The sequence below is a fragment of the Oryctolagus cuniculus genome, chromosome 9 (genome assembly GCF_964237555.1).
Source record: "Oryctolagus cuniculus chromosome 9, mOryCun1.1, whole genome shotgun sequence".
NCBI classification, from domain to species: Eukaryota; Metazoa; Chordata; class Mammalia; order Lagomorpha; family Leporidae; genus Oryctolagus; species Oryctolagus cuniculus.
Genome location: NC_091440.1, coordinates 22,173,730 through 22,187,091, shown reverse-complemented (window position 1 = coordinate 22,187,091; position 13,362 = coordinate 22,173,730). Strand labels below are relative to the sequence as shown.

Genomic DNA, 13,362 nt, shown 5'->3' with positions numbered 1-13,362 from the left:
ATTGCTTATCTTCAAGAGCTTAAATTTATGTGCTCTGTATTTTCTCTTCTACAGCTATCAAATGCATTCAAATGTTTTTTAATTGCTTTTTTTCACTCTCCCTTTCATGACACATAATTTTATCTTCTGTCACTTAATATATACATGATCACATACACTCTCCCATGTAATGTGATTTCCATTTTCGATGTCATTTTACCTTTTTGTTTCTTTCTTTCTTGAATTCATTCAGTCATATATTTTGCTCACCCCTTTTCTCACAATTTATGATGGTGATGCTCTTTCATAGTAGTGTTGTCCTTACTCTGCCTTCTTTTTATCCTAACAAGATATTTTGATTAACATTTTTTTCATAACATAACATATTAGGAAAATTGTCCTGTTAACTTTATGGTTGGTTGGGTATGTGTAAATGGGTTGGATTTTTCAGTGCTAGCATAGGGTCTGAATGTAGGGTAGAGACTGAATTTGATTTTTTTTTTCAGTTTTTTCAGCTTGCAATGAGTCTGTGGGGATTAGGTTATTGTCATATTTTTATCATGTGTGATATAATGATATTATGTTTCAATAAAATTTTTTTCAACAGTCACTGCCATTTGTAGATTCTAATTCACTTTGAAATCTTCCAGTCACTCATATATTTTGTCAGAGTTTCTCAATTTTTCACATGTAACATATGACTATTTTAAAGTGCATGGCTGCCAATCAGTTTTTCTCTTTTGGATGTCAATCATATTGCCTTACATCTTTAAATCTCCAGTAATTTCTTCAATATTGCATTTTGTCCGTTTCATATCAGAATGTTGAAAAAATAAAGATATTATCTATGCATAATATATTTTACTAGAGAGGTTTCCCTTTTTCTTATGTTGGCACATATTGTAATAGAAAATCACTTAAATTCAATTATTAAACAAGCTTTGTTAATTTTTGCTTATACTTCACAAAGCAAATTTACCACTCCTATCCAGGAGTGTTGCTTTTATTTGGATATTCTATGTTTTCCTTTTGTATTTTGTATGTTTTTGTCCTTTTGGCACTGAGATAATAAAAACAATTCAATTCAGACCTCTGAAGCCTTTACTCTCAGCTTTTTAGCCATTCATCCACACAGATTCAAAATTAACATTGAAATCTCATTTTTTTCAAAGCTGTGAACCATCCAAAATGATTAAACCTGAATAACAAAAGTAAGAACACTTAGATTTTTAAAGTTACATAGATGTATTGAACATTAGAGACATGTAAATGAATGACTTCAAATTTATCATTGTAAAGTGCAATATGATTTTTTCTTATTATAGAAAAGTTCGGTCAGTATTATGGGTTTGTTAAGATTATAAATCAAAAAATGAATAAACAAACATATTTAGCACATTATGAAAGCTATATGTTCACACAATTATGTAAGCATAACTCTTGATTGAATTACCATTCATGAATGTCCTGTCATTATTAATCATCAAATATTTAATCATTTGTGCAAACATATAGTTACAAGCATTTTTTCTTTTCAAGGAATAAAAATAATTTGAGCCAAATGAATAAAACATACTTTGAAATACATTTATTTGATCATATGCTTTTTGCTATAACTTCACAATATAAAAATTATGATAATTGTTTACATGACTTAAAATCTCAATGACAGTTACTTTGAAATTGTAAACCATAGCACACAACTTATTGTCAATTTTTCACAGAAACACATAAATGTTTCTGGGAATAATAGCACAAAGCTAGAATGAAATGAATACTATTTTTTTTTTTTTTTTGACAAGCAGAGTGGACAGTGAGAGAGAGAGACAGAGAGAAAGGTCTTCCTTTGCCGTTGGTTCACCCTCCAATGGCCGCCAAGGCTGGCGCGCTGCGGCCGGCGACCACGCTAAACCGAGGCAGGAGCCAGGTGCTTCTCCTGGTCTCCCATGGGGTGCAGGGCCCAAGCACTTGGACCATCCTGCACTGCCTTCCCAGGCCACGGCAGAGAGCTGGCCTGGAAGAGGGGCAATGGGGACAGAATCCGGTGCCCCGACCGGGACTAGAACCCGGTGTGCAGGCGCCGCTAGGTGGAGGATTAGCCTATTGAGCCGTGGTGCCAGCCTGAATACTATCTTACAAATCAATAACATCTTGAATTTCAAGTGAAGATTATTAAAACTATGAAATTAACAGAACACATTGCATTAGTAAGGTAATGCTAATACACATAACATTAGATGCTAAACATAAGGAAAAAACAAAATATTATCTATACACATAATCATGCACATATATTCCAAGCAACCATCTTTCTACAATTGTCTTCCTCCTTCTCCATTATTGTTAAATACTCACTTTTATTTGACATTCATAATTACAATTCATTTACTTTACTTTTTCTGACTATATTACACATAAAGCACATATAGTATACATCTATATACCACATGGATTAAAATTCTAACAAACACATAGTTATGCATCATGGAAATAAATTTAATAGTAAGATAAAATTTTGGTAACCAGATGGGGAAAACTATAAAAGCTGATAATACCATTGGCTGAGTAAAATATACAGAAACAGAACACTCATACTTCTCTTGGGGTATAAATGGTCACAGACATTTAGGGGAAATGTGGCGCTAGAAATTAGTTGAACATGTGCATAAATCAAATTTTTCCTATGTAAGAGGCAAGAGGAATGAACAGTAATAAACCTCACAACATTGCTTAAAATAGAACTCTTCACAAACATATTCTCTGTTATCTAATCGATATAAAAATATTGTATTTTTCAAAAATATTTGTATTTACTTATAGTATTCTTTATAAAGTTTAAATGCATGTGAAGTCAAAATATTTTACTTCCGGGCCGGCGCCGTGGCTCAATAGGCTAATCCTCCACCTTGCGGCGCCGGCACACCGGGTTCTAGTCCCGGTTGGGGCGCCGGATTCTGTCCCGGTCGCCCCTCTTCCAGGCCAGCTCTCTGCTATGGCCAGGGAGTGCAGTGGAGGATGGCCCAGGTGCTTGGGCCCTGCACCCCATGGGAGACCAGGAAAAGCACCTGGCTCCTGGCTCCTGCCAGGATCAGCGCGGTGCGCCGGCTGCAGCGGCGGCCATTGGAGGGTGAACCAACGGCAAAAGGAAGACCTTTCTCTCTGTCTCTCTCTCTCACTGTCCACTCTGCCTGTCAAAAAAAAAAAAAAAAAAAAAAAAATTTTACTTCCACAGTTAATAAGCATAAAAAAACACATTATCTAAAATGTGTTGGGAGGAACAGTTTATTTTCATATTATTTCTTGAACTCCTTACTTATCATAATCATATATATGTGTATATATAAAGTTAATTGAAAATAGATCTTAGTAAAAAACAAGAATGGGAATAGAAGAGAGAGGAGGAAGAAGGGTAGAAGAGTGGGTGGGAGGGCGGATATTGTGGGAAGAATCACCATGTCCCTAAAGTTGTAATTATGAAATATATGAAGTTTGTATTCATAAATAAAATGTTTCAGGGAAAAATGTGTAGGGACCAGTTAAGAGAGTCATGATTGGGAGGGAGAGATAGAAATAATATTTTTCCCTAGAAGAAATAGTTAAGAAAAAGATATAAGAAATTAGAGGAAAAATGTCCCTAGGGAGTCACTTGTGGTTTAATATAATTTACAACACTCAAAAATAAGACACATAAGTATAAGCTCAGGTTATGTCCCATTGGGTAGTCTACAAATAGAAAGGAAAGAATACACATGTGCACATGTGTGCATACACACCAAAGCTTTCCCAGATTATACTAATTTACTAATTAATTTTAGCCAAAAAAATGTTAGAATAAAAATCCTTTTGAACAAGATGAGATCAGCAAAATTGAGGAGTAATAAAGTATAGGGGCAGCCATTGGCATACTGTTTAAGATTCTGCTTGTGAGGTCTACACCCCATATCAAAGTGCCTGGGTTCCGATTTCAGTTCACTGACACCTACTTTAGAGACTCACATGGAATTCCTAGCTCCTGACTTTGGCTGCCAAGTTCCAGCTGTTGTATGCATTTGAGGAGTGAACCAGCATATTTCAGACTCTCTCTCTCTCTCTTCTCTCCTCTCCCCCCCGCCCCTTTTCTCTCTCACTCCCCTTCAGATAAATTTTTAATTTGATTGTATTTTAGTGCAAATTACCTTTATTCTTATTTCAACAATTAATTTGAAAAAATGACTTCAAAACTTAGTTTCAAAATTCTTTTTAAATAGTTTTTTTTTTTTTAAATTTGTCAGCAAAATGCCTTAACCACAGAACTGATCAGAAAGTACCTAAAGTCCCTATAAGTTTCCTGCACCCATACATGAATGGCCTCCCCCATTATCAACATCAAACACCAAAGAATCCAATTTGTTACTATTGGTGAATAAATATTGAGAATTCATTAACACCCCAAAACAATAGTTTAAATGAAGGTTCATCCTGGTGTTACCCATTCTATGGATTGGACAAATGTATAATGTCAAAAATGTATCATTACAATATCATAGTGAGTAGCCTAATCACCCAAAACTACTCCGTGCTCTGCCATTTCATTTCTCTCTCGCACCTAACCCCTGCCAACCACTAATGTTTTTTACCACCTCCAGAGATTTACCTTTTTCAGAATGTAAAATAACTAGAATCACACAGTATGTAGCCTTTTCATATTGGTCTTTCCCTAAGCGATATACATTTCCTTTTCCACCACGTGTTTTCACAGGTTGAAGACTCATTTCTTTTCTGCAGGAATAGCATTAGTTTGTTCATGTGCCTGCTATAGAACATGTTGGTTGCTAAGTGCGAATGTGCATGTGTTTGTGTGTGGGGGGGATTCTTTTACTGGATCTGATAGTTCAACCTCACTCGACATTGGCTTAGGCTGACATCATCTGTCTGCTCCACAGTGTGGTGTAGGAAGCCACACGGGAATTCAGCTGTGAATATGGGGCAGTTTCCCCAGCGTCTCTTCACGTGGGCCTCTTCATGTAGATGACTGGGCTCTTTGTGGTCTCCTAGATGATTTAAAGGAAGTATTGTGAATTGTGAATGTGGATTTTTTCATCTCTAACGCCCATGATACTATTATATTCTCAAAAATATTGATGCTGATGCATCCTAGAAGGTCTTTCCCACACTGTGAGGCAAAACTTTCTCTGTGTCAATGTGAGAATCACAGGTGTGAAACCACGACATGAAGATGCACACAGTGCTCTGTCTGCCTGAGGGAGGCTACGACACACACCCTGAAGAAGTCTGGAAGTTTAGCACAGCACTGGGCGTCTAGGATGCACCGTGGATATTGTCTCTGAGTTAGGTATGAAGAGTCAAGCAGCAATACATGTGTTGTCATCTTGATCTTGAGCATTTAGTTTCTTTTTTTTTAATTTTTTATTTATTTTACACGTGGAGTTACAGAGAGAGAGAGACAGAGAAAAAGATCTTCCTTCGGCTGGTTCACTCCCCAAACTATCCATACTATCCATTCTGTAGTAGGTGGGATTTGTCCTTATGTCTCATGATGGTGTCTTTCTGTCGGCTATATCCTCAAAAAACGATGCCTCCCCTCTTGCACTCAGAGCAATTTCCAGGGACTCAATTTTTTTTTTTTTTTTTTTTGACAGGCAGAATTAGTGAGAGAGAGAGAGAGAGAGGGAGAGAGAGAAAGGTCTTCCTTCTATTGGTTCACTCCCCAAACGGCCGCTACAGCCAGCATACTGCGCCAATCTGAAGCCAGGAGCCAGGTTCTTCCTCCTGGTCTCCCATGCGAGTGCGGGGCCCAAGCACTTGGGCCATGCTCCACTGCCTTCCCGGGCCACAGCAGAGAGCTGGACTGGAAGAGGAGCAACCAAGACTAGAACCCAACTCCCATATGGGATGCTGGTGCCAGATGGCCATAATGGCCGGAGCTGCACTGATCCAAAGCCAGGAGCCAGGAGCTTCTTCTGCATCTCCCATGTGGGTACAGGGGTCCAAGGACTTGGGCCATTTTCTACTGCTATCCCAGGCCATAGCAGAGAGCTGGATTGGAAGAGGAACAGCCAGGACTAGAACCGGAACCCATATGGGATGCCAGCACTGTAGGCCAGGGCGTTAACTCGCTGTGCCACAGTGCCGGCCCCTGCTTTTTCTGTTCTCTTTAACATGTTTTATTTTTGTTTTAGTAGCATCCTACACCCAAGTGCCAAGTTTTGGTTCAGTTATTGATCGTGATGTATAAATGCCCTCCTCCAACTTAAAGCAATAATAATTCACTATATGTCATGGTTCTGAAGCTCTAGTGGTTTTTCTTCTTCATTTGGTCTTGGCTAGAATGCAGACGTGGCTGGAAAGCTCAACATGGCCTTATTAAGAAGGCTGTAAAAGTGGAGCTCGAATGGGCTGTGGGGAGGATGCCCAGGCTACTCGTAATGCGGGCTTCACCTTGAGGCTGCCTGAATTTCTTCGTGCAGAATAACTGCTCCCCACAGTGAAAAATTAACCTTTAGATCTCTTAAGACGCACTGGCTCTTTTAATTCTGACACATTTGCTTCTTCAGTAAGTCTAAGGGTATCATCAGATTCAAAGGGAGAGGAGATAGAAATATCTTCTCAATCCGAGGAGTGACAAAGAATTGACACCAAGTTTTATTCACTGCAGGGAATCTATTAGAGAAATTCAAGACCTGAGAACAAACAAAAAACTTATAAAGATTCCTATGTCACAAATCATATATATATATAGCATATATCATATATATAAATCATATATATATATATTATATAAATGATTTGTGACATAGGAATATATATATTATATATGGCTTAATATATATATGGCTTAATATAATCCTATACTTTCATCTTAGTTGGGTTTTAATTTACATTTTAATATCTTCCTATTCTAACTTTTTGAAATTTCTGAAGCAGAGAGACAGACAGACACAGTGAGACAGCTCCTCTTCTCTGGTTCATTCCCCAAATGCCTGAAATGCCAAAATTTGGAGCCACAAACTCAGTCTATATCTTCCCTGTGGTGGCAGTAACCCATTAAGCCATCACCAGTGCTTCCACAATCTACATCAACAGGAAACTGGGGTCAAAAGCCAAAGTCAAAAAACCAGGTACTTTTAGGCAGGGCACAGTTGTCATCTATTTATTTATTTGAGAGGTAGAGTTATAGACAGAGAGAGGGAGAGACAAAGATAAAGATCTTCCATCTGCTTGTTTGCTCCTCAAATGGATGCAATGGTTGGATCTGGGCAGACCCTAAATTAGGAGCCAGGAGTTTTTTCCAGGTCTCCCACGTGAGTACAAGGGTTCAAGCACTTGGGGCATCTTCCACTGCTTTCCCAGACCATAAGCAGAGAGTTGGATCAGAAGAGGAGCAGTCAGGACACAAACGGGCACCCATATGGGACGCTGACGCATCAGGTGGAGGCTTAGCCCACTATGCCACAGCACTAGCACTTTTTGATTCATTGTTAAAGGAATATATTGTTAGTCATATTTTTCAGAAAAGTTCCTTTGAGCTATAGGGCTAATATCTCTTTTACCACTACCAGGAAACTAGTGGTAAACATATGGCTACTGAAATTAAAGTGGAGATAGCTGATTATGCTTTAGGGTCTTTATAAGATAAGAGATATTGGCAATCAAGGAAATCATGAGATAGGACCATGTAAGAAAAAGATCAGAGCTGCAAACTGATATGAAAACAGAGAATAGTCAAAGACTAGGCAAAGCATGTCAATTCCTCTCAATTCATACAATTGCTTAGAAGGATGATCTGGCTGTAAATCTAAGTTTCTCACCCTCTGCTGGAATGTCACCTTGTCAGGCTGGCACTGTGGTGCAGCAGGTTAAAGGGCCAGTCTGCAGCACTGGCATCTGATATGAGTGCCAGTTTGGGTGCCGGTTTAAGTCCCGGCTGCTCTACTTCTGACCCAACTCCCTACTAATGCACCTGGAAAGCAGTAAAAGATGCCCCAAGTGCTTGGGCCCTTGCATCTGTGTGGGAGACCCAGAAAAAGCTCCCAGATCCTGACTTCAGCCTGGCCCAACCCGTCATTTTGGCTATTTGGGGAGTGAACCAGCATGGAAGATCTCTAAAGTTCTATATATCTACCTTTTTCTGTAACTCTACTTTTCAAGTAAAATAAATCTTAAAAGAAAGAATGGTATATTATCCTCAAAAATGCAAGTGTCTGGACAACTCAAAGAAGTATACCATGGATGCCCTGCAGTATCTGAAACACAGCGGGGACTTCAGAACCATTTTTTTTTTTTTTTTGACAGGCAGAGTGGACAGTGAGAGAGAGAGAGACAGAGAGAAAGGTCTTCCTTTGCCGTTGGTTCACCCTCCAATGGCCTCCGCGGCTGGCGCGCTGCGGCCGGCGCACCGCGCTGATCCGATGGCAGGAGCCAGGAACCAGGTGCTTTTCCTGGTCTCCCATGGGGTGCAGGGCCCAAGCACCTGGGCCATCCTCCACTGCACTCCCTGTCCACAGCAGAGAGCTGGCCTGGAAGAGGGGCAACCGGGACAGAATCCGGTGCCCCAACCGGGACTAGAACTTGGTATGCCAGCGCCGCTAGGCGGAGGATTAGCCTAGTGAGCCGCGGCGCTGGCCAGAACCATTTCTTTAATTAATGGATTAAATAGGCTTTTGACCCATATCTGTAATCTACAGTATCTCACATTGTACCCATAGCATATTAGATTGAAGTGTGCAGTATCTCACAATCTAAAAGATTTAGGAACAGGTCATGTAGGTTTAGAGAGCTATCATTACCTTAATGTTTCAAAGTTTCCAACACAGGCCACATCATTGTCCAACCCATAAGAGTAACACCATGGAGAAAACAGAAAAAGAAAAAGAAAGTGAAAAGAGGACAGTGCTGGGGCGTAGTAGGCTAAGCCTCCACACGCAGTGCCGGCATCCCACATGTGTACCAGTTCGTCATGTCCCAGCTGCTCCGCTTCTGGCCTAAGAAAGCAGTAGAAGATAGTGTAAGTTCTTGGGTCCCGTGTGTCAGGAACCTAGGAGAAACTCCTGCCTACAGTGGATGGAAGACCTTTCTCTGTGTCTCTCCTTCTCTCTGTGTAACTCTGCCTCTCAAACAAATAAACAAAACTTTAAAAAAAATAAGAGTAACAAACTGGGTCAGATTCTTATCCTGAGCATGTACCAACGCTAAAAAGAAAATAATCTCTCATTATTTCTCTATTCATCGTGCTGTGAGTGAGGAATTTTATGCTAGCAAGCAACCTTGGCATGCCAGGAGCAATGACAATATTGTGCACATATTGGCAACAATATAAGAAATATTTAAACCTCTATGTATTTGTATTCAGGGATATTTTCCACCAAACAAGATTGTCTCAGTTCATCTTCAAAGTATATGTCAAGATAAAGCTCAAATTTAAGAGATCAAAATCTCTCCCAAAAAATGTATTCAACATTGCATTCAACAGAAAACTACTTGTACATTTCTTTTGAGAGTGTCAGCAAAAGTTGCTGTTTCTGGTGGACTTAATTACTATGCCCACATGGGTCATAACACTGAATCTAAGAGAGACAAAAATGCTGGGTTATTAAATGCATAGTGGCAGAAATTTCACATTGAGGGGCTGGCACTGTGGCTCACTTGGCTAATCCTCCTCCTGCAGTGCCGGCATCCCATATGGGCACCAGGTTCTGGTCCCAGTTGCTCCTCTTCCAGTCCAGCTCTCTGCTGTGGCCCGGGAGGGCACTGGAGGATGGCCCAAGTCCTTGGGCCCCTGCACCCACATGGGAGACCAGGAAGAAGCACCTGGCTCCTGGTTCCGGACCGGCGCAGCACTGGCCGTAGTGGCCATTGGAGAGTGAACCAACAGAAGGAAGACCTTTCTCTCTGTCTCTCTCTCTCTCACTATCTATATCTCTACCTGTCAAAATAAAAAAAAAAGAAGTTTCATATTGAGATATAAAATATTAGTGATTATGAACACACTTATCTTTTTATCAGATTAGATTTATTTTCCAGTTGAATAATATGCTCATTACTTTTACTTAATAAATTGTAGGAGTTCGAGAGGTGAAAATTTTTGTCACATAGAACTATTCAAAAAGGCATTCTTTAATTGGAAAAGCTCCACAAATGAACACTCAGATTCTGTGATATACTCTTTTTCTTCATTAAAATGTTGGAATACCAAGTGAATAAAAAGTACAATCTCCCCTACCTCCACATGTATTCATTATGCAAAACTTCTCATATTGTTCCCATATGCCAGTCAAATAAATGCAGGAGAATCATTTCCAAAGAAATATGATACAATAGTGTGTTTGCAAAGGATTTACAGAGGTAACTTTTTACAATGTAGAATATTTTGTATAGACCAAAGGTTGGCAAACTATTATCCATGGAATAAATCTGCACCATATCATTCTCAGTCCTTGCTTTTGGATGTTCTTTGAGCTAAATAAAAAATTGATAATGTGAATTTTTAACCTTTAATTAAGTGTCCACATAAACATCACACTTTTAGCTTCAATACCTGTAAAGTCTATAATATTACTAGCCTGATCTTTATGGATGCACTACCTTATCTGTGCTGTAAACATTATTAATCTAGGCATTACGGAAATCAGTCTAACATCAATCTCTTCCTTTCCAAATAAGAAAGGAGAATCACTATCCAATATTTTAATTATCACACAACTAGCCTTTGATCTAATGCCCCACTTTGAAATTTAGAATAGCTTAGTATGAGATTTTATGTCCTTATAATAACAGTATAATATAATCATAAAGCAATTTCTTACATATTTAATTATTAACATTGAAAACATTTCCATGAACTAAACAGAGCTATTCCCATAAACCTGTTTTATAGGTGGAAAGGAAATTAGTCTCACAGAGGTTAAGTGATTAGCCCAAAGTAATAAGTTATAATTATTAGGGATTTTCCTGAAACACAGATACTATCATTATTTGACTTCATTTATCTACTGAAATTAAACTGAAATCTTAGCGTGTTTAGTTAATTATGCCAGAAAAATTATCATAAACTAGTTATGCATAAAATGTCAAAGCCAAAAGATAATTAATAAAATACAATTAATAATTTTTTGTTTCAGTTAATGAAACAAATCGCAAGAATCTGGTACCTGGTAGATACTCCAGTAACATGAACAAAGAGAGTTAACTACATAGCATGCACTATAAAAGATAAAATATATTAATAGATTCTTCAGTCATCAAAAGTAGTGATCTCAATTCTATAAATAAGATAAAGCCCATAAATTGACAATTTATTTTCACTAAATCTTAGACAAAGTTTATAATTCTTGCAATAATTTGTCTATATTAATGACTTCTATGTTAAATATTAATTTAATTAAACAATTCCAATTAACAATTATTTTATTTTAATAGCAGATAGTTCCTTTACATGATTCCAATTTTTTAGCATGATTAGATATGCATAAATTAAGAACAGTTACTTTTTTTCCATAGGGATTTCAAATGTTATAATTTTTACATCTGCATGTAAATAAGTAACGTTTAAAAAAGATTCTATAATGAAAAAAAGCAACTTGCCATTAAAATATAAAGTTCTCTCAAAATGTTATGCTAGCAATGTTATCCTACCAATGTGACAAATTTGCCTAAAATTGAATCCTCAGAAAAATTTGAAAAAGGCTTATTTTTCATCAAGTACGAATGGGGGGAAACTTTATTTTAGATATTTTCAAACTGTGTGAATTCAGATGTAATTTTCTGGGAGATTCTTCTTCTTCCAAGTGTTATACTTAGGCTACTTACATAGTAAATGACTCCAAAATGTTTTAAAATAGTACATTGAAAATAGTATAGTAGCTTCCATAACACACTTAAAGCCATATAGCAAAAAAGGATTTCTGGAGGTATTGTAAGTTCTTACTATATGCTGCCTCTGCATTCCAAATCACAAACCTGAGCACTCACCTTCAGTGAGGGAACAACCTCCTGGACATAGGGTGTGGCTGCAGGAACTGATTAAGGATAATTGGTAACCTATTAGCAACAAAAGCATTGAGTTCTTATTGGAACACTGGCTCCCATAATAACGTACCTTTGCTTTCCCAGACTTGCTTATCTAGTAAACCAGGTCACAAGGTGCCCCACCAATGTCCTGACAATCATATTCTGAAGATTATCAAGTAACGTTACAAGTAATCTTGGAGTCAGGTAAGCATGAGTATGTGCTGTACAAATGGCTGATGTACTATTTGTCAATACAAGAGGCACTCCGGGAGCTCGCCAGGCATGAGCTTCAGAGGTAGACTCTCTGCGTCCTGTCTCTCCTTTGGCTTGCAACACCCCAACAACTGGTACCCGAATAAGGGCCCTTGGCACAACACACAAGGGATGACTCACCATGCCCAGCACAGATTACAGAGGTCACTTCATTTCCTCCAGATCCCACAATAATGTAAAAAGCATGGGGAATTCCCTGTCCCCAGGACACTCTTAATCAGAAAAGGTGACTGGACACTTGCAGCTGGAAATGTATAGTTGGTGACCTTGTACCCTGATGAAGGCACGTTAAAAGTAACTGATCAGTAGAAAATCAGTCAGAAATTACAGCAAGAGCCTCGAGCTCCTATTCTGGTTATGTGAGTGTGGTATCTCTGCTGGGATGCCATTAGTAAGACTGCAAGCCCTTTGATGGGCTCCTTGACCAGGAGGCTCAGTCAGCAGGCTCATCCCCTCCACCCCACTGTGAAGTCTCTGTGCCTTCTGCACCTGCTGTTATGATCCTGGTGTCTGAGTCCCCTTCAGTTTTGTCAGTGATACAAGGCATGCTTCAGGAAGCCAAGGAGCAAGGAGAATTACCAGTATTAACTGTGTGCCCTAATGTTCAGCCTCAGAATGTAATTCCCCAGCATGGACGTCTTCCTTATAATGTTTATAAAGAGTTAAAGGAAAATTTAACAGAGTATGGGATACAGAGTTCTTATCAGTGGACATATTGGAGGGAATTGGGAGGGGATATGAGGTGGTGTCATGGCATTAGAAAACCTTAGTCAAAATCTTGGTGTTATTGAAGGATGGCTTGTGAAAATGCTAATCAAGACTGCAAAAATATACTAAAGGCTGTCTACATTAATCCTGAAACTATCATGGCAGAAATGATCAAGCTATGTCAAACTGTGGGGACTGAAACTTATTGCTGCCCTTAAGGCTCCTGATAAAAAATATTTTGGCCCTAGGAAAAAAAGTCATTTTAAAAGAGACCACTGGACACTGCCAAAATCAGCCTCTTGACCTTCAAAATAGTGTCCACAGTGCCCAAAAGCATATCACTGGGCTAATCTGTGTTGCTCTGTCTGTTTGGGAAACTTGGAGTTGGGCCAGCCC

The 13,362-nt window shown here is 38.7% G+C and overlaps 1 long non-coding RNA gene across 1 annotated transcript in view; it reads right to left on the bottom strand.

The window, feature by feature from the left end:
• Positions 1–12,169, bottom strand: part of LOC138843918 (uncharacterized) — a 63,147-nt gene extending 50,978 nt beyond the window's left edge. The window contains exon 1 of the long non-coding RNA XR_011379127.1: positions 12,074–12,169. This is a non-coding gene — a long non-coding RNA (uncharacterized lncRNA). The remainder of the gene's footprint in view (positions 1–12,073) is intronic.
• Positions 12,170–13,362: the final 1,193 nt, after the last annotated feature.